Source organism: Argiope bruennichi, chromosome 4, assembly GCF_947563725.1.
Source record: "Argiope bruennichi chromosome 4, qqArgBrue1.1, whole genome shotgun sequence".
NCBI lineage: Eukaryota > Metazoa > Arthropoda > Arachnida > Araneae > Araneidae > Argiope > Argiope bruennichi.
The window spans coordinates 9,056,568-9,082,304 of record NC_079154.1 but is presented as its reverse complement, the minus strand read 5'-3'; the positions used below and the strand labels follow the sequence as shown (position 1 = coordinate 9,082,304).

At 30.3% G+C, this 25,737-nt stretch overlaps 1 long non-coding RNA gene across 1 annotated transcript in view; it reads left to right on the top strand.

Annotated features, from left to right (window-relative positions):
• The first annotated feature begins 3,050 nt into the window (after positions 1–3,050).
• Positions 3,051–25,737, top strand: part of LOC129966851 (uncharacterized) — a 50,962-nt gene continuing 28,275 nt past the window's right edge. Inside the window, exon 1 of the long non-coding RNA XR_008784302.1 lies at positions 3,051–3,178. This is a non-coding gene — a long non-coding RNA (uncharacterized LOC129966851). The remainder of the gene's footprint in view (positions 3,179–25,737) is intronic.

Here is a 25,737-nt window from a genome sequence, read left to right as displayed (position 1 = left end):
TTTAATTTCGCATTTGTCAACTCACCCTTAAAAAGCAGAAAGCGTAATGAAAATTGCTTTTTCTTGAAAGAGTAGTAGCGGTATTTTAAATTTTAACTAACACAATTCGAAATATTTTTCGGACTAAATGATATTGCTTGACCGGAAGTCAATGGAATAAAACAGGAACAATCTAAATGCTATACTTCTAAATTTCTTGCTCCATGAGAAAAAAAAAATTGTTAAATAATGCAACAGTATTGCATAAGTACAGGTGATAGCACTTTTGTGTTCATTACAGTAAAAGGAAGCGAGTTAAAATTTGGATAATTTCTTTTTAGTGGAGTGATTCTGTTACTGAAAATGTAATAAATCGGCGATAATGTATAATTATCGGTGATTATTCAAAATCATCACCAAACTTATTTACGATTATGAATAATCACCTGTCATTTTATATCATCACTGGATTAATCACATTTATTGTAACATAATCAAAAATTTAACGTAAATATTTAATTTTGTTGTTAAAGTAAAATATAAAATGCCATTATTTTTTAGTTATCCACTTCATATTTCCTCAAGAAAAAAAAAAAAAAAAAAAAAAAAACGACAGAGTGTCAACATTATCAGATTTAGTTCAAAATACGACACAAATATACAATTCTGGTAATAAAAATTATGTGGCGACATCAAAATAAAATATAAAATTCCATTTCTCTTGCACATTGTATTCAAATATAGTATTAAAAAATATACAATTTATTGGACTCATTTTCATGACGGACAATCTTTGTATTATTATATAACATACATACAAATTTTTACTTCAATTGCCAAATTTTTACATATTACTGCTCTTAGGAATTCCATAATGATTAAAACGTCCTTTAAGACTTCTAAAGTACAAATCATGTATAAAAAAAGGAAACCAGTAGTAATTTCCCAACTAAAGTGTATTATATTTTTGTCTACCGAACTTGTTTGAATTCGAGACAGAGTTCTGTAAAGAGAGTAAATGGACTGCAATCGAATTAAATATAAGAGAAAGTGATCTATATCGGTTCGATTGCTAGACAGACCATTTTACCATTAATGCATTATGTCTGCTTAATTTTATCTGATATCTTTCTCATATTATATATTTGCTATTCTTCCATTATTAGATCTTCTATTATTTGTTCTTTATATATACTCAATCCAACGACCATAATTATGATGTACGCATTTTTATTTTTATTTTTATAGGTTTTTTTATAGAAATAGCTGGAAAGATTACGAAGCATTTAGAGAAATGTGTACTGTTTGGTTCAGATTATGCATTCATTTATCAACTTAAGATAAATTTAACAATCACAATTTTTTAAATCAGAATTTCATTACTCTATTGGAAAGTAGAAAACAATTTCATATTTACGATATTATACCTTTTATTCCTTAATTTATTATATACTATCATAAACCGTATGGAATCAAAAAAATCTATTTCTTTTCCATTATACTAAAAGATAGCGCTGTTTGTATTTAATCAGAATTTAATTAATTGATTAATCTATAAATGATCAAGCTCTGAAATTATTTTGACAGTGTATTATTGTCGAGAATACACAAGAGTGTAAAAATGTGTAGCTTATCAAAACGTGGCTGAAAAATATCGGTTAAAAATATTCCATCTCTTCAAACACGAAACAGTTTGAAATTAAAATGAGTAACGTTTATCTTTATTTTAACTTTTAAATATATTGTAAAGAGATTAAAATATATTTTTATTATGACAATATATAAAGTATTAGAAAAAAATAATTATAAAAATATATTACATTATTACAATAACAATATTATTGTTGAATTGCAATATTACATTATTAATATTACAATTACAATATTACTGTAAGAATATTAAAAATTATTGTAACATTACTTTATTACATTAATATTTTATATTTATAATATTATTATTGTACTTATAAAAACATATTGCACATTTTTATATATTCTAATAAAAAATATAGTAAAAAGAAAGATGATTTTGGAAATTGAGTCAAATATATGGATTCCAAAGAAAAGAGATAGTAATATTATAATTATTTTACATACTGATTATGCATAAATCTATGTATGAATTTTTTAAGGTAAGAGAACTTTTTTTTATCTTAATTTTTAACAATTTAATATTTCTGGTGTCTATATTTTTCTGATCAGTTGATTGGAAAAATCAAGATGATAAATGATTGGAAAATGGTTCTAAAAAGAGCAGTAACCACAGTATGATATTTTACCATCTGAATCTGACCAATGCTGTTGCCACTGAAATGGAGTTTAAATGATAAAAGTGTATACAATACTGTAAAATAATTGGCGGAATGACATTCAATGCCTCATACGAAAACGTAATTGGTGATAGTTGTGATTAGGCATTTTGTTTAACAAAATTGATTCGATTTTCAAAAAGTAGTCGGAAAAGTAGCAAAACGAAACAAAATGTTTTTTTCTCTAAATTCTTGGCAATCCGATTTTATAAGAATAGAGTGAAATATTCAGTAAAATTAATTGTGCTTTATGGAAAGGAATATTACTTAAATATTCATGAAAGCCACTTAAAATGCTGAGTGGTTTTAATGATAAATACTAAATCTGATTAAATGATCTATGCCATGTTTTATCCATTGTAAGTATTTTTATTTTTGTGCCAAATGAAAAATTATCAAATCAGGGAAAAAAGCATAGATTCTCAAATTTTATTTGTCTGAAACATTTTAAAGAATACCTAATATGTATTCATAAACCAATAAACCATAAACTTGCGAGAAAAGCACCAAAATTGAAAAAAAAAACAATGATAAAAACATGCAAAAAGAGAGAGAGAGAGAGAGAAAGAAAAGAAATGAAATAAAAGGGAAAAAAAAAAGAGTTTTCACAAGTTTGTTTTCACAACTAAATCGACAGTGAGAAGTGGGATAACATGTTATGTCAAAATATCGATTACGCGCTCATTCGTCAGTTTGCAACACCTGCGTCCCACCATGGCACGGAGAGCTCAAAATAACACCCATTGTTGCGACAAAGACATTTCCACCGTGCTCTGAGTAGGAAAATAAGGTTCTTGACTTTAAAGAATTGTTCAAATGCATACTAAAATGTCTCGGGAAGCTACGAATGAATGTTTCTGACATATTCATCTCTTCAATGGAAAAAAATGGTTTGTATAGAAAATTCCTTTACTAGTGTATTGTTAAACTGAAACAGGCTGGAATTGATAATATTAGATTGTTATTAAAAACATCTTTTCGTATGGTGTATTTGCAACTTCAAGTGAGTTAAAAATGCTGCAAGATTATTTTTTTGTAAATTATTTTTTCATACTTCTATAAAAACTTTTTTAATCAAATTAGGTTTGGCCGTTTTTACAATTTTATTTCTAAAAAAAAAAAAATTAAACTGCATAATTTTAAAAATATGTAGTGGTTTGTTCTAATTATGAATTATGTAATCCATGCTAGTTATTCTGTTTTTATAATTTATTATTGCAGAATATTAATGATTTCTTATCTTTCTTGCCTAAAAATATGATGATAGAGTTTTTCAATTATAACCTTTTTAATGATATCAACATAGGCTTTTTGTTTGATATTCATATTTGAATACATTGATCAGAAATTAGAAACTTTTATTCTGTTTTTATATAAATTATTATCTAGTGGATATTTCTCATTAATTATTATTTTTAACGTATTAAGCAATCAATATACGATTGAAATATTACACTGAACTATAAGACTGTTTTCGGAAGCACAAACAGATTTTATAACTTTATGCATACTTTGGAAACAAATTTTTTCGATAATCATTACAACTAAATTTTATAAAATTTCTTTCTTTCAAAATACTTTAATTTCACACAGTATCCAATATTTAGACAGTATATATTCACATATACTTCGTAGAGAACAAACACTATCATTTAGACTTGAATTGAATAACCTAAGGGAATTTCATTTCTAAGAACATAAAAATCCAAAATGGAACTTATTATTATGACACATTCTTATGTCTTTGATTCATTTCATATTTGTGAAGATGGAATTTTATAGCCACTTTTTTTTTCTTATGTTAATTTTCTAATTTTGTGCATTTGCTTGTTTCTGGTGAAAACATATTATTTCAATAGTTTTTTTAACATATTGGTTAATTGATTCACTAAATTTCGGTTTCATAGGATTAATACCTTTCGGCAATATATTCGAGTTAAAAAAATTGATTTCAAGATTCTATAGCGTTTATAATAAGAAATAAGAAATAAGAAATTAAAAAGTAGAAAAAAAATTGAAATTTTTGTAGATCATTGAAAAGAACGTCTTTTAAACACTATTATGATACAATCTTCATATTAATAATTTGAATCTTCATTAAATTTAGAGAAGGCTGGCTGATTTGCGATAAACATGAATTTAATAATTATCTACCCGATGTGCCACAGATGGTGATTTTGAAGGCTGAATAAACTCCACCAAAATGATATACATTCACGAAATTTAATTTTCCCTCTGTTTTCATGCAGTCTCAGAAGGATTTTAATTGCACAAGTCAGCAGCCTACTCATTTTAACGCCATATATTTTGTAATTAACTTTATATGCACTTTACCAGGATTCCCTTCGCAGACAATGCATGCCTCATTATGAATATTACGCTTGATAATTAAACAGAAAATCTAACGCCACTGTCAATCAAAATATTGACAGTGGTATTTTTTATAATTTATTTTATCATTTACTAATCATTTTTATATCTTATTTTAATCCCCATGTTTATTTCAACGTTTTCTTTTTATTTCCCAGGTTGTTTCATATGAATTATTTCGAAAATGTTTATTTAATCACTCTGTTTCTCATGATCCAATTTTTGCATTTTAGAAACTCACAGGTAATAGTTCTTATAATGCATGATGTTTCATTCTATATTCTTATTTTGAACTTGTTGCCCTAAAATTTATCATCAACTAGACATTTCTCTACTACCAGATATCCAGCACTTTTACTTGTAACAAAGAAAATGTAACATGAAATATAACTTTTCTAAGGTACGCTTTATATATGCTTTTCCTTTCAAACACAGCCAAAAATTCTTTTCTTGAAATTTTACGATAAAAGATTATTTTCTTATTGAATAGTGCATTTAAAGATCATAAATTTTTTCAAATGTAAAAAAATGTACTTGCGTGCTTTATTTTGTCTACCAAGCAATACGAAAAGAGGTATTTTATGCTGGTACATGCTCTTACCGAACAACTTTGTCTTTCTGATATTTTTTATGGACTTTGTCGGTAGACTTACTTCAGTATCAACATATGCTTTGGGCTTCGTCTCATAAGTATTCCATTTTCATCTAAACCACCGTCACGTTCGGCTTTTTCATGAACATTTAAGCATATGTGGCTGAAACCATCATTTTATTCCGATCTTTTTGTTCTGCTTTTTTCAATCGTTTGTAGAATTTCTTTGTGAACAGATGCAGAAATAGATTAAATGTTGAGTATCGGCTTCAAAAATTAATGGGTCAGAGGATCTAGTCATTGGATATTATTGAGGAGTGTGAGGAAGGGCTAAAAGAAATGAATGGTAAAAGGTAATGTTTCATTTAATTTCTTTGTTTTTAATTTTATACATTTCATGATGCGAGATATTTATATTATAGAAATACAGCTTGATTGATTTACATGGTGGCTTACAATAGCTTATATGACAAGATTTAGAGAAATTTTTTTTCTTTCATTCTTTTTTGAACCTTGCGATTTTAATTTGAGTTCTTTCTCTTAATTGCAACTCTTATAACAAAGCATAACCCGTGTTATCTTGTGAAAACAATTACTAAAGTAAAGTAAGGAAATGAAAATCTCAGTCAATGGTCATAGATGGGACATCCAGGTTATAAGGAATACAAAGAATTGGAGAGAAGGGGCATGCAGCTTTTATATTCGCATAATTTCCTTTTCGTCGAAATGGTGATTTTTATAAGATGAAGTATCAACTCCTTTCTAATGAATAACTTTCGTTTTGAAAATTTTCGATAGTTGCAATTGTTTAGAAATCATGGATAAAAAAGTGATTTCCATGCTGTAATTTCAACTCCCATTTTACCTATACATGTGACATCTCATTAGAAAGACCCTTACCATTTGTTAAAAAAAATATTACGCCCTTCATCGGTTAACTTACAATATTAGTGAATTAGTCCGTTAAATTACCATATACCTTATCTACATGTAGCAACTTTCTCTTCAACTCTCGAGTTTTAAACATGATATTATTTATCAGTTTATCAACATTCATAATGATTGATTCTCCAATCACGATACAAATATCATGTCATGAAACAATTCTGCTTTAGTACAAGAAGCCAGTCGTAAATAAAGCAAAGACTGGATCATTTCTATTATAGTTACTTTTATTTAGCTTGACTTCTTTCATGTTTTCTAAAAATGGAATTAATTTTCCATTCATTCTTGGCTTTCTAGAATTCTGAAGTTTTGCATCTTTAATGCCGATACACTGTTTTAATAGTTTCAAAATTTATCCTTTTTTTTTTAAGTTTTCTTGATTAAAATTTTGATTGCAATTCCATACGAGTGACGCCATCTAGTACTATTTCTTTGAATTTATCTGGTCTTTGATGAATTCTAAGATTGTTTGCAGGTTCAGTCGATAATAATAGTGGAAAACTTTTCTTATTCCTTTTATTATTATGCCATAATGTGTAGCATGCATTTGCTATCTTGTGGTGTATGATAGAGACAGACATGGTTTCTATAGAGATATGACTGGAAGTATTTTTCCATCTGTAAATTATAGTTGCACAATTCAAATTCAAAAAGTGTTACTCATAGTAAATTTTATAATTTTATTGCTTCTCTTTTTTTCTAAAAATTTTTTTATCTCCACCTTCAACTATTTGTTTCGAATTTTATCGTCTGCCTTTTCGTACGCGATTTCACGATCACTGAAAAGAAAATACATAGAATTTCATTGGCATGCATTTACTTTATTATATCGAATTGTGTTACAGGTAGCTTTATGCGTGTATTGGTAGTTACTCATAATTAAATTTTACTGACTGACATTCGGTTCTACGTTTAAAATTCAAAAATAATTACGAATCTTTAAGTCAATTCATTCCGGTGAAGAAATAAACAGAATAAAGTCCTTTTTTCTGAAACCTACATATAGGTGAACAGTACAAAAGGTAGAAAAACAATGACCTTATTTTATTGAAATAAAAGTAATCGAAGCAGGGGGCTGTTATTTTCCCTCACTAGGTAAATAAAATGCAAATAAAGCAAAACAATGACATTCAAAGTAATAATATTCCACTGACGAAAGGAAACACTCAAGGAAAAAAAATGTAATAATGCGGAAAGACAAAGACCATATTAAAATAGATTCCAGCACAAGTGAAAACAGATAAACAGCTCACGCAAATTGGATCCAGGCGTTTCGGGGAAAAAATGTATTGAAGAAAATATCAGAATCTCAAAATGGGATTTTTACCCGAAACATTTGATACACATAAAATTTAATAACGCAATGATATAAAATCAATATCGGAGATGTTTTGGAAATCTTCCAAATGCTGTCATAATATTAAAAAGATGGTATTAAGTCATTTTAGAGATTTTAAGATAATAGAGTGGTTTTCAAAGCATTTGTAATATTACAAATGGCAATAACATTAATGTAACTAAAGACAGGAAAAGAAATCGTATATATGATAAAGAAGGAAGACCAAACAAACTTGCTCGCGTAATATTTACCCGGTTTTCTTTCCAAGGGGTCACCCCCACAGGGAGTGTCTCAGAAATGAAAATGAGGAGCTTCCGATTGGTTCTCGCAGCCTTGTTGAATACAGAAATGTTGTGTGGTTGGCTACTCCCTACAGATGACGGTACGTGCCTCTAACGGGAGAGGTTGTTACGTGGCCGGTAATGGCCCTTAGGACACATCCAACGCCTACACAGTCCTCCAATTATTCAAATTTATCCGAATACCTCCGGACGGGTGGAGTAGTCTTTTGCGCTTCCCATATATATTGGTATGTGTGCGTTAGTCCACTTGTCTGCCTGCATTATCTTTAATTTGACCGGTGTGGTTTCCGATTATAAAGTTTCATTAAATGATATGGAGAATTATTTGAAAACATTTTGGCTTGGTGAAAGCTGACCAATTAACTTCATATGACTTCTATAGTCTGAAACCGTTAATTAATAAAGAATTACTCTTATTTTAGTCAATGTAACATTGGATAACGTTTTATTATCAACTTCCACAGTAGTCAAAATTTTTTCATTTAATTACTCACCATATTATAACGATTTTGAAGTACTACTTTCCTGTAATGCTAATAGTATTTCCGAAAAGAGACATTTGCGGCGATTCTTACTGGATATCAAACCCTCGACCCTCGAATTCGGCGAGAGATGAAAGATCTGGAAAATGCCAATCTGGAAATCCAAGAGGATCTAGAAATTTCCATGTTCTGCCGTAAACGTGATATAAACATGAGGGGTCGGAGTGAGCCAGTGAAGGGAATTTTATCTTTGACCTCTTCATCGTAATACTCAATATCAGTATTATCGTTATTTTGCCTTATTCTTATGTTGCAAGAGCGGTTCTTTGTAGGTGCCTCAGCTGTATTTTTGCTACCCGTGTATCATATTTTCCTGTGGAATGTAGCGTCGCTTTACATAATCCAACGTGTCGAATTTCTTTCTATAACAATATTTAACGAAATTTAAATCTAAGGAAGTAAACGTCTATCCATTTTTTTGAATTCACCGTGTTCACAACAGTTGCCCATGAAAGGAAGATACAATAAATAATTTCAAAAGATAAATAGCATCATACAGAATAGACATGCGGATGTGCATGGCATATTATAGGCTGAGGGCAATATTCACAGTATTTGGGATGAAATTAACTGCCTTACAGAGGTTGCTTGTGAGACCAAGAGAAGTGACAATTGGAAATTTTTATGAACCAAACAAAACTTTATCTATATTTTCAAGATTCTATATTTTTTATAATTTTTGAAAAAGAAGATTGCCATTTGTAATCGATGCAATTGTTTAAGAGTAATTTTATTCTCTGCAGACTGAGTAACACATACAGAGAATATATTCTATGATTGAGGATGAACTAAAACCTTTCAAATGCAATTTAATACTTAATGTTGTTTGTAATGCTTGTTCCTCTACTTATACGGTGAATATATTAAACTATTTAGTCCTCAATGGATGATAGGTTTTAGTGGCGCTAGCACATATTTGGCAATGCTGGTAAAATATAGCTCTCTTTTAATGTGGTTTAGAGAGAATTCTACAGCGTACTTTCAACACGAGTACTTGATTTTTTTATGTGTCTTAGTACTTGGAACAGTTAGACTTTTAGCTTTAAATTGTACACCAATTAGTTTTTAAAAATATGATACCATAAACCAAAGAATTGCACAAAATTAAAAAAAAATATCGATCAGTAAAAATTAAAATTATTTATTTATAAGATTAAGTTAGTCAGCGCACTTCAAATAAATAATCGGAAATCAGATATTTGTTTAGTTAAATATCAAGGATTTTATATCAAAAATCTTTCGGTAAAAACATACTATACTACAAGCAGAGAAAAAAATACCAGTATCACAGCATATGTACCATCATCAAAAAATGGCTTATTTTCACTAGAGATGATTTATGAGAATACTAAAGAAATAATAATTTATTAAAAATCTGCTGGCGCAAATAAAATAAAAAAAACGTACATGTTAAACTAAAATAAATAGTTTAAATAAATTGGAATTTTCACCACTTTCATTACATATTAGTATTTTTAATGAGTCATTTGTCATGAATCATTCTTGTAGCACTCACTTATTTTCTTTGGATTTTCTTTCCATTTCACATAAAAAAATTTTTTTGGTTTTCATATACGGTTTTTTTATGCATTTTTTTTTTTATTTTATAAGGAATTAAGGAATGTATTTTCTTAAAAATAATTCGTTTTTTTTTTGTTATTTTTAAAATTTTATTGCTTAATTTATTTTATTATTATTTTATATTTATTATTTTTTTAATATTATATTCATTTTTATTTTATATTTATTTATTATTTTTTTGGCGAATTCATTAGCTTATGCAGTTATTTGTTACAACCAAAATCCATTTAAATCCATTATTATTTGTTACAATCAAAATCCATTTAAAATTAACCGTTACTGATAAGTAAGGTAGAAAACTTTAATAAATGTATATTGTCATCCAAAATCACAATTGTACAAAATTTCAGAACTCAGGCGCCTGTATAGGAATAAAAAGCCCAATTACAAAAATCCATCTGTAAAAATGGGAAACAAATCAACTTATAACAAAAATCTGTGAAAAGAATACATATAAACAGATAGCATAATGTATTACTTATATCTATAGGTGATTTCGCAACAGAGTTTAATAATAAAGGACTGCGATTCTTTATCAAAATATGTTTTTTCACAGCGCTACAGCACCGGAATCTTCCTGAATATTGACTTAATTGAATTGGAATTCTTTCGCAAAAGAAATAAAATCACACAGTGTTTTTTTTCCTCCGAGAATGACGCAATAAGACATTCCACACAGGAAATTACACCAAAATCAAGGCTACCGTTTCTTCTACGAAGGATAAGAATAGGATTGGAAAGCAATCGAAGACTGTCGGGAAATGCAAAGAATTCGGACAAGCATACTAAAGAAGCAGATTTCTGAGTTTGGGTTCTGCTGCTTAAATAAAAAATAAAATTGGATTTTACTCTTGGGGAAATAATGTGGGGAAATCTCTTCTTCTCAATTTCTAAAATTATCGATTAATAGTCGTTCCAACGAACGTGTTCCCTAACTTGCTAAGGATCTATTCTAAGGAGAGAATGAAAATTCTATCGATGCCCATTGCCAGAAAATGAGTGATTCAGTACAAGTTCATTTTCAATTACGGTTTGAGAAATTGAATATAAACACGATGAATACGAAAAGTTTTTTTTTTATTAAATTTAATGATCAAATGAAAGAAAAAATATTTGTCATTTTTTAAAGCCATGGTTTGGTAAAGAATTTTTATTATAAAAGAGAGAATAGTGAATATAGATCTCCAGTGTTTTATTGAATGAGTTTTAAACATTTCACTTTACTTTACTCATTTTGTGATTATAAAAATAGAAATTTGTAATTTATAATCTATTCAGATATGATATAATGTTAACATTTTGTGACTGTTGTGTTATTGATGAAATTACCTTACTTCAATAGTTTAGAATTTAATTACTAATTAATCGATTGATTTATCTAAATTTTGATTTTTTGTTAATAATGACAATAATTAAAGATTTTGAAAAAAATTAAAAAGAATAATACAAAATTTCTTTTTAACTATATGTTTAAAATAATAAGAAAAGCCAATGCTCCTGCATCTTAGCTCCAACAACTAGTATAATTTTAACAATTTTTGTTTCGTCTGAAAATTAATTTCTAGATATACTTGTTTGCCCTATACCACTGTATCAATTCAAATCAAATTTCAAAAACGTTATTTCATTGTATTTTCCCTAAAGCGAAAAAATGCGATAGAGTTCCTTAGAAAGAACTACTAAACCGATTTTGAAAATTTTCATTCCATATGAAAGCTCATAATTTCGAGATACATTATCAATAATCGTCTGCTCTCTACTAACTTCCATTTTGCAGAAATATAAATTAAAACCTTGACATAACCTCCAGCCTCGATAACTGGATTGATCTCGTCAATTAATTTAGTTATTTTGTGTGCGTAGCAAGTAGGAGTGATCTTCATTTATTGTAAAATTTGAAATCGAATTTTCATTTGCGCAAGATACTAGTTAAGATATAATTATTCAAAGTTGGTTGGCATTACTAAAGGAATGCTATTTAGATAATGGGGCACCAATAGCGGTTACTTCAAAATAATGAACTAAAAATGAACTAAAAAAAAATAAGAAAATTTCAACATAAAAAAAACATTCTGGTTTTTAGTTCAACAGTACGGGGTGTTTTCTAAAGTTGCTTTATTTGATCAAAACTTATTTGAATTTTAAATAAATTATTTAAATTATAAATAATTTAATTTTATCCTAAGAATTTTTCTGACTAAAATTATCAACGCGAAAATTTTTTTTAACTTTTTTCTATTAGTAACTGAAATGTTTTTTCAAATCTTCAAAACTTTTGCATTAGATAATTGTTTTTGGAAAAAAAATACTGTAATTGATTTATTTAAATGCATTAACATTTATTGTAAGAATTAATGGAATTCATAATTATATGAAATATCCTATGTGCTTCTCGTTCAATTAAAACAAAAGTTTATTTCTAAAAAAGGAAAAAATTATCTTGAAGGAAATTTTTTTATTAAAAAGTTTAGGTCATTTGAAAGCATATTCTATCATTTCAAATATGCTTAAACATTCTATAAATATTTTTTTACTTTTTCTGCTATGTTGATATAGAACTGTTTGACATTTTCTCCCACTTATTGTAATGTATTGAAAAAAATTGAACTTTGATTAGTGTTTGTGCACATTTTTTTTAAACTCTACACTCTCATGTGATATCGTGATCGAATAAAAGGATTTCAAATTTCAGTACATTTCAAACACTAAGAAAGTATAATTAACGTATAACATAAGCTATAAATAATTAAATTAACTGAGCTGGAAACCCGTTTCTCTATTGATAAATAGCAAGCCTGCTCCAGAGACCAGTTATTGGACACTCTTATTAAAAGGATTAATCTAGCCGTGTCAATAAATGCTTATGAACTGCATCTCGTCACAAAAGAAGAAAATAATATTTTATATATTTTAATAACATCCTGAATGCTTAGAAATGTTGCCAAATTGAGGAAGAAGAGTGGCGAAATCGGTGCAGCTGTTAAACCTGAAACATATGCCGAAGTTTTATTTTGAGGCATTCTTGAAATTTTTATTTCCTTTTTCGATGAGGACAGATAACGTCTGATAATGTGTCTCAAAGTCAGTCATAAGAAGAAAAAAAAATTGGAAATCGGCACAGTGGTTGTGGCAGCGGAACAGTTTTTTCCTCCTAGACAAATGGAGAACAGGCAACTTTTGCCAACATATCAAAGAGTCATACTCTTTTATATGAAATAAAAATTTTACAAAATAGGATTTCATTGTTCTATTAAATATATAGATGTTCCACAGGAGGAGGGTAGGCTTTGTCCACCTTTCCTGTCAATATTCGGAAGGCATTTGATTTGAATTTTATACACCTGCAAACGAATTTTAATATAATCTCTTCATGTGAATAACAGGCATATTAAAATTTCTAAACTATCCTTGAGGTTTTGGAATTAGAAATGAGAGATTACATCTTAAATGAACGAATTAGTTATTAAGCATTGAACATTCAGAACAGTTGATCCAAAATATTTTGAATGGAACATTTTCCAAAGTGAGAAATCATTTCGTTATGATGAATTAATTAAATAACATTACGGAATACAAGAATGATGCAAAATTTCTCATGACAAATGTCAAGCGTTATTAATTTTCCAAAGCAAAGTTTTGCCTGAAGAATTCATAATTTCGATTCACGCAAGTCGTATTATTGGATGTTATTATAATGACTGGAAACAAGCGATCGATGCTTCATAAGACTGAGTGAAAAGGACAGAATCATTTATCATTTAAGAAATTATGAATTAGAAACGAAGATTTGAAAAGATTTTTCACATGAAGGGGAGGAATATATTTAATTTTTCATAAATCGATACAAATAAGGGCTTGATTACCTATTTCTCGATTGATAAATGAACTCTGATATTATGATAGGTACTAAATAAAATTGGAATCCTTTCAGCTGTTCAATTTTCAATCTATAAAATTCATATTTTTAATTTATTACTCATAGAATCATTCTTCATCCCCATAAATATTAATTTATTTTGATAACACCGAAAAAAACAAATACAATTGAATTCAAAAGAACTGGATCTTCTCAAACTTTTGAAAAAATTGTGCCTCATAAATAAGATTGTTAATCGCTAAGTTAAGCAAGTGTGACTCATAGGTAATATATTTTTCCAGACTGGATGAATCACATTCTTTTGCTTTTTGTTTGATGATTACGATACTTTCTCTCTCTATACTTCATATAAGAGAAATGGAAGGGAAAAGTGTGTTTTAGAATAATTTAATAATTGAATATATTTGAAATAAATTTTAAGGAAGAAAATAAGTTTTCCTAGAAGAGTTTTTAACCAGTCAAATCGAAAATAATCCTTTTACTCTACAGGCTACAATTCGCCCAAATTGTATGCCAACGTCGTTATATGATATTTATTTATCGACAGATTGCTTATTATAAGTTAACTTTTATTCATTACCTGAAAATGTTCTTAGAATCTATTGGATTGTACGGTGATTTAATTCTGTATTAAATATATGTATGACGTACGGTAGAATATTTATGTTCAGTCTCAAATGATAAAAGTCTTTTTCAAAAGAATTATTTGAATTTTAGGAGAAACAAAAATAATTCATCTATTACACTCACAAAAAAAATCTTTAAAACTCTCTCTACTTATTTATTTGACAACATAAATGCGAATACAATAGCAGCGAAAATTCAATGATCAAGCTGTATAAAATGTGGCACTTATTTTTGTTACTGGACTTATCGACATCTGTTTAGCCGAGAGTGGCTAAATATGATATCTAAAAAATTTGACACACTAGGCAGATGAAATTTAATTTATTTTGTGTGTCTTTATGTAAAAACATTAAACTGATTTGAAGTTTTACTCCAGTTGCATAAGGTCATAATTTGTTATTTATTTTTTACTGCAAAACCAATGAATATACAAAAGTACCATGTTTTGTATGTATACGTGAAAGTTGAAGGTGGAATATGCCAACTGATTTCCAAAGGGCCATGATGGTTTAACAACAATTTTGGCATATTTAATATTAGCCTCTTTAAGATAATGGCTGATAAAAATTTCAGTAAAATATTTTGTTTAATTTGATATTAATGTGTTCCTCAGCAAAATATGTTTAAATTTAAAATGTTACATAATTCATAATTCATTAAATTTCAGACATAATTCATTAAATTTTAGAGGCCATACGAAGCTCGATTTGTTATGTTATGCATTTCCCTAAGTTTTTGTATCGTCTTTAAGCACCCGATAACATCACAAGCCGACTACTCCGACCCACCAGAAGGCACATGGATAAGCTTGAATGACCAGACCGCCACATCAGCAACACTGGTGGGAACTGTGGTTGAATCCGAAGGGACATCACCGGCCACGGTACAGCCTTTCCCTAAGGAAGCATGTGCCGTCAACTATGGGTGGAGCTAGAAATCCTCTTTTTCATGTACCCACAAGGGTAGCGAGAACCAACTAACATGCCGGAAGCTTTTCATCTTCAATTAGGAGGTGCCCTCCCCCTCCCATTGGGACCACCCGATAACAACAGAGAAAAGAGCAGCATTGTTGACCGCATTAAAAAAAAGCTCAATAATGCTTGATTTAAAGTTAAACCTCAATTGTAAGCGCAATAAAATTTCAATTTTTTTTTAAAGCTCGTTGTATATATACTGAAATATGCTCAAAGTGCAAAAATAAGTAGAATCTTCTTTTTTAAATGTTAATGATCAATATATGATGCCAAGATAAAAGAAAAGAATTCTGAAAATGAAAACGAGTTGAGTTTCATTTTAAAATTGAAAAATATATGAATGTATTACTAAAAAATTCACTTAAAATGTTTTTTTATAAATTGTTTGAAGATAGAGAGATTATTATATGGCAAAAATAGTATAATTAAAATAACATTTGCTTGAATTTTAAGATTATGTAAAATTGCATTTTATGGTGTAATAGTTTTTGATGTTATGGGGAAAAATTTCAAGATTTGGTTGAATTTTTAATTTATTAAAATTATATTTAAAACTTTATAAAATATAACTCCAATAAGTACAATTCCATTCTCTGAAGTACATATATACCAAGTTCGCAAGTTCTAGGTTATATGATCTGTCCTACAGAAAATCGGCTTACACAGTCTTCTTTATTATACGTATATATGAACAAAAACAAAAAAAAACTGAAAAGAGAATAATATATCAAATGATTTCCAAAAAAACCACGAGGAATTTTAAATCCTTTTTTTCTGGTATATTTAGCAAGCAAGTCTAAAATTAGCGGCATTTTCCCCTCATAAAAAATGCAGCGTTTTCTGAATTCATTATCAGTGTTTATCTAAATTCTGTCAAAAGAGGAATTTTTCTGGCTTCTGTTTATGTGCTGCACCGACAAACACTTTAATTAACTCTGTTTTATTTTCCTAAGAGTGATTCACAGAATGTCACGAGGAAGCATTTTTTTCCTACATCCTTGAATCATTCCTAGGTATTCAGCAGAGCATCAGAAGAGCCACATTATTTATTCCTGCAGCTTGAGTAGCAAGGAGATGTTGAATCATACAAATTTTTGTGTTGATTCTGCATAAAGCATGTATGATTATTTTATTCATCATCATTGCTTTGCTAGAAATCAATCAATTTCGCCAGATTTTAGAAAGAAAAGCAACTTAAATTAAGAAATGAACATACTGTAAAAAATATTTATCAAAAGATTGCCATACAATTAAAAGAGTTTTTAATTTAAGCAACCTAAAATTGTAAATTTCAAAGACACATATCAATTTATTGTATTTCATACCTATTTAATAAGCAATATATTGTATAAATTTCTTGTGGCTATATCTAAAGAAAACTATATGAATGTTTAAATTATTATTATTCAGATAAAGTGTCAGAACTTTACTCACTTTTTCGAGATTTCATCTTGATCAGGCAGTTCCATAATGTTCGTCCAAAAATGAAAATCAAATAAGACGTGCAATAAATGCACTATAACATTCATGGATTTTACATTTAATAATTAATAAATTATATCTGATAAAAATGACTATATATAATAATAATAAATGATATTTTAGAAAAGTAGTAAAAGTTTTTTTCTAAGAAGTCTTTTTAACAAAAGAAAATTATTTACAATGAAATACAAATGTTTCTTTAGGGGCAATAAGAATCGAAACCAAATTTATAAAATGTCAATAGAAAAAAATTTAAAAAGCAATAGAGGATGAAAGTAGTTGTGAGAGTGGAAAAAAATGATCAATTGGCTGATTCCCAAATCAAGTCTGACTTTTCTGCAGCTCTAATGCTTCTAAACTCAAAGTAAAAAAGGGCTGCTTTTCTCTTCAGACAAACCAAACTGTTTGAATTTAGGTGCCTTCATTGGCTCTTTGCAAAACAATCCTAAACTTTTCTTATCTCTGAATACATTTCTTGTCTTATTTTTATGTAATTATTTGTTTTCTCTTTTTATTGACAATCGAACTACAAGGGGTGTTCAAATGAAAAGTCACGAAATGCCGTAACAACGCAACCGTTAACATATTTGCCTATGCCGCTATGGGAGAATGTAGCAAGACATCTAGGGATGCGATTGGAGTCTCCGGCGTAGATCGGAGCATGCGCGGGTGCCCGCATGCGCGAGTGCCCGCATGCGCAGTAGAGAGTAGTGGTTCTTATAAAGAAAGTCATCCAATTAACATGGCAGTGCAGTTGAAGACAGGATGGCTTTCACATTGAAAATTCGACGATTGAGGAGCAGCGCGGCATTATCCGGTTTCTGACAGCGGAAGGTGTTACACCGCTATTCATCGCCGGATGGTCACCGTATACGGGAAAGATTGTGTGTCAGACAAGTCAGTAAGAAAATAAAGGGCCCGTTTTTGTGCAGGCGATGAGAGTTTATTTGATGATTCGAGGTCAGGTCAGGTCAGGCAAACACAGTCATCACTGCCGATCTCATCGACAAGGTGGACGACCTAGCGAGAAGTGATGGGCGTGTCACATTGCGAATGCTGGCGGTGAAGGTGGATGTCAGCGTTGGAACAGTGTGGACAATTGTTCAAAACAGGTTGCGTTAAGATGTACGCGCCGTGGATTCCGAAGCAGTTGTATGGGACATCTGTTTCGGTATCAAGAAGACCCCGCTTTCCTGGAGCGGTTCGTCACAGATGATGAGAGCTGGTGCCAGAGACAAAGCGGGACAGCATTCAATGAAAGCATACGTCTCACCTTCCCCTAAAATGTTCAAAGCCGTGGTATCAGCATGCTCACCGTCTTTTTCGACGTCCAAGGTCCTCGACTTGTTGAATTTCTCCTGTCCAGAAGAACCATTAACTCCGATGTGTAATGTGAGACACTCCGTCCATCTCGAACATCCCATCGGTCCATCAAGAACAAAAGACCGGGGCTACTCACGATGAGTGCGGCTCGGCTCCATGAGAAGCGCGTTCACACGTCTCGAGGGTCACAATCACACACGCGGAACTGGCCAACTTCAAGTGGGAGCAGCTCGACCATCCGCCCTATAGCCCGGATATGTCGCCCTGCGGTTTCCATGTGTTTGGTCCTCTGAAAAAACATCTGAAAGGGAAGCGCTTCAACTCGGACGGCGAACTCAAGGACGCTGTGAAGGATGGGTCTCGTTCACGGCCACAGGAATTCCGGGAACAAGGAATCCTTCGGCTCGTTAATGAATGGTATGATTGTGCTCAGGCCTTTGGTGTATACTTAGAAAAGAATCTTCATTTATACCCACAGTGTCGTTTCGTACATTTACATTTGAACACCCCTTGTATCAAAATGGGCAGGTAAACAAATTTGATACTAAGTGAAATGCAAATTTGAAAATAATTTCAGAGTATTGTACAGCTCTGCAGCCCTGATAGACAGGCCTCCATTGGAGCAAATATACCAATAATTCTTCGATTTGAATAAAGTTTGAGTTTGATATCGAGGATCCCAAAATTTAAGGAAATAATCAAAAAAGAATATGATGCAAAAAAAAGATGCTTTTCTCCTAAAATCAGAATTTTAGAACAATTAACCACAAATCAAAGTCGCTCAATTATGCAAATAGGATGCAAATTCATTTGACGTAATTGCATAGGAAGTGATATAGTGCTGGAAATAAACGGTAGCCTGAAAGAGATTATCACACATTGTTTCTATAATATTTATTTCTTATCTTCGTTTCTTATTTTGTATTTATTTTTACAGTGTTATATTCATCCGACACCTGCAGTTGCGTAATCCCCAAAACTTTTATCTTTCAGATTTTGGTATATCTCCAAGATTTAGATATATTCGATAACAAAAAAAAATAGTATTAAAATTATGTCTGATTTTCAATTACTTAGCTGACATAGTTATAGTCGCAGGCTCATGGAATGACATTATGTGGATCTGCCAATAAAATCATTTCAAAACGAAGAGAAGAATTAAATTTGGCAGATGAATTTTGTACCAGAATTGGTGGCTTGAATTAAATTTTGATTGAAACTCATTAAAGGAACTCAAACTGTCTGTATCCGAAAATAAAAACTTAGTCACCACTCATTTGATTGATAAAATTTTGCATATAGTTTCATTGTCAAAATTGGAATACTCCATAAATCTTGAACTAATTATAAAAAGAGATTATCTGCTTATCCCTTTGCTTATACATTTGCATGTGATTATGAGTATTTAAGTATGTAATTAGATTTATAAATGAAAGAATATGATATTAAAATTATTATCATGAATTTACAATAATCCTGAATTAATGTATCAGAGTTACTCAGTTTTTCTCAATGTGAGAATTTAACTATTCCTCTTCTGATCTGTCAGCATAACCAGGGATGGCAATTACCGTTAATCCATAGAGGTGAGATAATAGTTAATATAATTTTAAAAGCAGAATAATCACATATCAAAATTATTCGATTTTATTTTGTTCTTTTGTAATTGTGCATTAAATTACCATCAAGGGTACAAGGCCGCTCGAACAACCCATATTACTACTTCAGACCATTATCCAGACAAAGTATTCGATTTAGTTAACGAAAATGGTCAACAATGGTAGTAAATATATTGACTATTTTTAAGTAGTTTGGAGCCGAGCCACCATTCCGATTTCGTCCCTCCTTTGATTCGGGATGAAAGCAAAGCCTCCTCTTAATTGCATAAAGCTTCGTAATCCAGTAATTGAACCAGGCAGATCGCCAACAGCCGAACCTCGCCATGGTTTAGTTTCTCGAAGGCATTAGGTTGAAATAAAGTTTAGAGAATTTCTGTACTTTTAACTCCATCCCAGTCTAGATAACTCTATCTCCTGTGGGGCATTTTACACCGCGATTTTCATTCTGGCTTTTTTTATTGAATTTTCCAGTATTTAAAAGGTTTATTTAATAATGCTTCACCACGCCAAATATAAAGCACAGTATGATAAAACTAAGCACTGATTCATTTAATGGCTGCCAATACTTCATTTCGTAGTTTAATTTCAGAAACTTCAGATTTTTAAATTCAGAAGTCAAATGAAAGGTCCCGGCTTAATGAATAGTTGAATAATAGTTGAAGACAAAAAAAAAAAAAAAAGTAAGCGCTTGTGTTCATTGACGTATGCTTAATGTTTTCACCTCAAGCTCTCTTAAATTTTCCCCCTTTTATATAATGCTCCATATATGTTTAGCTGATATACCCGTCGTTGTCCGGGGTAAAACATTTTCAAGTATTTACAAAACTTTAATGTTAGGTTTTTTTATGCAATACTTTTGCTTATTTTCTGCCATTCTCTTCCGCATCATGTGATTCTTTGGCCAACAGCTAAACCCCGTTTTTTTTTTTTTTTTTTTTTTTTTTTTTTTTTTTTAGCCTCTGTATTATGCAGAACATGCTGCAATATCTGGTACGAGTCTAACCACCCCAAGAATTCTATTTTTCTGTCTCCATCACCATTGCACTGGCAAAAAAAATTCTTTCGTTTCATGGTTTATATTGACATAACTTTAAATAACATTATCTGGTTTTTGGTATTTCTGCATCTGATTAGAAAAATATCACATTCATTTCTCCCATTTTTTCATGAGAAAACGGGACTCTGTAATCGTGAATGATTTTACAAATTGATTAGAATAAATTAAAATTCTTTGGACATTAATTTAATTACTACACAATATTTGGTTTAATGTTATTAGGTTGTTGTAGGTGCATTTTAAAATTTAACCAAAAAAGTGCTACCCCTGCCCTGCCTTAGCTTCCTCAGTAAACTGAATGTCTGTCATAGTCTCGACAGTTAAACAAGCGAGTGAAGAAAAATATGCGATAAAGAATTTTATCAGAAATTAAAATTTATTCGAATTCAGCTATTTTATTACAAATTGTGCTCAATATTTAATTTAAAAATTTATTAAAGTCTATGAAAAACTGTACAGTTAAATTAATATTATCATTAAGATAGCTACTTGCTCTATAACATGATACATGAATAATTTTTCGAGCAATGATTAATAGCGAAAAACGTCCAATAATTCGACTGAATTTTTGTTATTTAAATGTCTTACTTTTGAATACTGAAAATGGCTCACAGAAACGGATCTCAAAATCAATTGAGCAAATTTCATGTTACAATTACTCACATTTTTTTGGAGACATTATTTTGATAAACCCATTTATTTTCTTCCCTATAAGGTGGTCCTAGTCAGGCATAAGTAGAGAACAAAAAATTCAAATTTAAAACATAAGACTTAATTTAATTTGTATTCAGTGTGCATTTCATTTTTGTCAATCATGTGTTTAACGCGGTTAAAGCTTACTCAACAGCAAACACGAAGTGTTTTTTGAGGAATTTGTACTTGGCGTGTTATTTTGATTTCCAGTGGAGTCCCTTTGATTTTTATGATCCTTTAGGAATCTTCACTCTATAAGCCTGGACAATGAGGAGGCCAGAGAATTGGAAAATATATCGAAATTAACTGATCATATCCAAAGCGGGGAAGAAGCAGTTCCTTCACTTATACAACAGCATCCTTTTGAATAGAGTTATCCCTAAACACGCGCATTCTCGTAAGGCATGAATGGCTAGATTCCATCAAAATTCAGACTAACTAACACTCGGGACCATACACCTTTTAGCCCTTAAGGTGTGTTCTCAAAGCATACAGTAGGATAATCAGTACACAAAGACTGCCTTTTAACAGTTTTAATCAAAACAATACGGTCAAAAACGAAATTATTTGTAAAAGTATACTATATAAAATGATCAGAATGCATAAGCTGTTCAGCCATAACGGTTTTGCATTCTCAATATCACATACGTGACAGTACGGCAAAGTATTCGCCGCACCGTCCCGAGTAAAATGCTTCTCGTCTGACCATGAAATGCTGTAGGTCATGCACAATCGACGGCTTTTTTGGCCAGAAATCGGTAAATAAAAATCTATGCTGTATCGGGTCTTGAAGGATGCACCTTTTGCATTAAATGAAACATTTTAAAATGGATCGCAGAATTTTTCGTGCCGTAGATCATGGAGGTGACAAATCAAACAACAACGCTCGATCACTTGTCTAAGAATATTGAAATGCTTTTTCAACAGTAACAATAGTGACATCTAAACTCAAAATCTATCTCTGTCCTCTTTCTAGAAACACACCCAACCCACCAATTTCTTCAAATTCAGTAATACATTTTTAAATCCATTTTTGACACTGCCCCTTTACGTAACCTTTCAAGTGACGATATTCTCGCAGTACAGCTAAATTAACAACTTGGGCATTAAACCTCGAAATTTCTTCTCTACGGGCATAGTGAAGAAGTAATTTAAGGCATTGACTACTGGAATTTTCCAACGTTACTAATATGCATTACGACCTCTCTGCATTTCATGAAGAGCGTCATCTAGTAATCAAAATTTAAACATTTACTTTGTTTGCAATGTTTTTTCCTCATGGCGCATATAGAGCATAAACCAAGTTTCAATGAAGTAGACCAACAACGGGTTCTACGTAGATCAGAGTAGGGTCACTTTAATTATAACTATTCTGTATATTTGCATTTATTACTTACATACTCTGTGATAAATGTATGTCAGTAAATTCTGAAAGAAATTACTTTTATAATAATAAATCTTTCCATTTTGCAAAGAAATTATAATATATTATATATGTTATGTTTTATATTATATTCCTGCATTAGTTACAATTTTAGCATTCTCCCGATTTAAAGAAAATCTATAACGGAATATTATCGAATTATCAAATTCCGATAGTCAGGATAAACACAAGAAGTAATTCGACGCTTGTAAATCAGAAAATCCCGCTTACGTAATACTGAATCGCATAATTTTGAAATATGATTATAAAATTTAGTCTGAAAATTAAGAAATTAACTTGTTACTATGTGTAAGCAAATTATGAACTTAGTTTTTACATACCTAACTTGACTTATTTTATGACTTACCTTGACTTATTTTATGTTTGTAAGCTTGGAATTTTTAATGTATCTTTTCACTTTCTTGTTTATGTACATGATAATTTGATATTTTGCATACTAATATGTTCTCTATAATAATGCGCCATTTTTAGAATTTAATTACAATCCTTTAATTATTTCAATTTTTTTTTTTTTTTTTTTTTTACTTTTTCATATATGAAGTACGCAAAGAAGAAGTACTTTAATCGTCAAAAGCTTTGATTTTGAGATTTTGATAAATCTTCCCTTTTCAGACCCCCCCCCCCAGTTCGAAAATCCCATTTTTAGAATTATGTTTGTGAACACGATAAATCCAAACCCACTTTCAGTTAGTCGGCTGTAACTTGGTATTTGTACTTAAGACAAAATATATATAGATTTTTTTCAGATTTTTGAATGAAATTCAATTTGAGGAAGTCTGTATAACTGGCTGTTTGCGTACAAGAGAACATGATAAGTATGAAAAAAAATGCAAGCTGGATGAAATTTGGAACACAATTTTTAGCATCTAAAATGTAGATCTGTATGAAACTTCATACCCAACTTGTCAACGGATTAATCAACTCTCACCGAACTATCTAAGCATGAACAAGCGATGTTTGAAATACATAATAACTCAGGTAAATGAAAGTTTGGTCACGGAGTTAGCACTGAAAGCGTAGAGCTGACTCAAATTTTGAACTAAATCTTTCAAAGGATAAACTATTTGTTGGTCTGTACTTTCGCATGCATTTAAATGCAATACCTCAAAAACAAAAGGACTTAAATAAATAAAAAATTTCAGATATTGAAATTTATGGATATGCCAAATTTTGGTCTGAATTGGCTGAAATATACATATATGCTGAAGTCAAAGATACATATTAGATTTACTTGTGCATTAACCGTATGGTAGCCATTCATCGTCCGCTAAATTTCGGCAAAAATCCCTCGCTAATAGGCTCTTTAATAATCGCTGCTCACCAATAGTATGCAATCATTGGTTTCCTTAACCATATACCTCTCATCTGCGCTGTTTTGATAATAAAAAATTGAGTACTTATGGTGTTTACAATGTCTTTCTACATCCCAAAATTTATGGGGGGAAGGAAGAGCGGATTATACTTCTAGTAGAGTACATGAGAAAATCCTGAGGAAACCATTGCCTCTGATTTTGTTCTAATATTTTCCCATCATTTTTGATTCAGCGGATAACGATTTTAAGAAAATTAATTTTTGACTTTTCGTAATAATCAAAAAATAATTTTGAAAAATTTGGCACACTCGTGCATGTATATTTCAAAGAATGTTTTTATCAAATTTATCTAGCCAAACCATTTACATAATTCACAAATAATCACTTTCCATCTTCAACAGAAGTTAAATACATTTCAATCTGCCAGATTGTTCATAGTATGAGATAAATGAGAAGCAAAATCCTCAATCATTTCAAATATTCTAGGCAGATTTCTATAAATATTCTTTTATGAGGAATACTGCTGATCATTCATTTCGAACATTTAAAAGCGAATAGAATGATAGCAGTTCCAGGCAAATATTTGAGATCATTAAAAATGTGTTTCAAATTATAATTCACTGTAGACAAGTACAAAATTTACAATTATTAACCAGAATATCAGCTAACAGAGTGATAAAAGATGGTACCTGTTAGATTGCATTAATTCTAATAAATCATAAGAAAATTTATACTCTAAATTGGGACTATTCTCCTTCCTGAGGAGACTTAATAGTGAATAAGGTCTATACGTTTATCTCGGTGAAAATTTAGACATGCGAGATTTATGTAGTAGAGATAACAGGATTCCACGTTGTATTATTCATGATGAAGCACAGTTCCAGTATTACACACTTCATCTTTATTAAACTGGAAGAAATGAATTTAGAGAAGAAAGCTATCTACGACAGTAAATTTTTAGAAAATTCTATTTTTATTTCACTTTGGGCCATTGTGATACTCTTCCTGAAGGGATATCGTCGTTGAAAGTTGAAAAATTTCTTTTGCAAGTATTTGTCCCAAAGTAGGTGCCATCTGCACAGGTGTTATACCACTTAATCAACTGCCCCCAGACATATTCATTGAAAAGAAAGCAAAATAACTTTTTCGAGGTGAAGATTCGTCTCTTTCTTTTTTCATCACTGCAATATTTTCTGGCAGTCACTTCGAACACTACTTTTTGAGGAAAATAAATGTTAGCTTAATATGAAAAAAATGCCTTTTTCAATTAAAAATTTCTGGTTTTTCCATTTTTTTAAAAAAATTTTTTAATTAAATTCAAAGTAACATGCAAATGAAGACGTGAAATAAATATTTACACTGGCCCGAA